Genomic DNA, 564 nt, shown 5'->3' on the forward strand with positions numbered 1-564 from the left:
AGGTGAGGATATGTGTCAGTGCTGAAGCATGTCCATCTCAGCAGTGAGAAAGAGAGGGAGGCTATGTTACCACATACAGTGTGACCATGGTGAACAAACATAGCCAACTTCTAATAGTCAGATCGGTGCAGCAAGAGACGATACATTTGGGGAACTGAAAGAGGGTGGGAACCATAGAAGGTGCATATTTTAGATAAGGACAATTATTGAATAGTTTTTTTCCCCACTTTTTCAACCTAATTGAAATATTACCTATTTTAGATTTGTTACATGTAGCACAGAGAGAGATTTAGTCTGATAATATCTTGCTGTGAGATCATTTTTAATTTATAATTTCTCGTTAGATCTGTTGCTGGATGCTGAAGAATTAACCTCTTGCCGTCCGCCCGTAGTAAAAAAACGGACGGACGGCACTGCAGCATCTGCGGGTTGCCGTCTCCAGACGGCAATTTTTTTCTGCTCGCGCGTGCCCCCTAGCGGGCACGCACGGGCAGAAAAGACCCGTCCAATGCGAACACCCGGTACCGGGTGTTTCACATATAGGCGATCAGCGGGTCCATAGCC

This window comes from Nanorana parkeri, unplaced genomic scaffold (genome assembly GCF_000935625.1).
Source record: "Nanorana parkeri isolate BGI_ZX_2015 unplaced genomic scaffold, ASM93562v1 scaffold40, whole genome shotgun sequence".
NCBI classification, from domain to species: Eukaryota; Metazoa; Chordata; class Amphibia; order Anura; family Dicroglossidae; genus Nanorana; species Nanorana parkeri.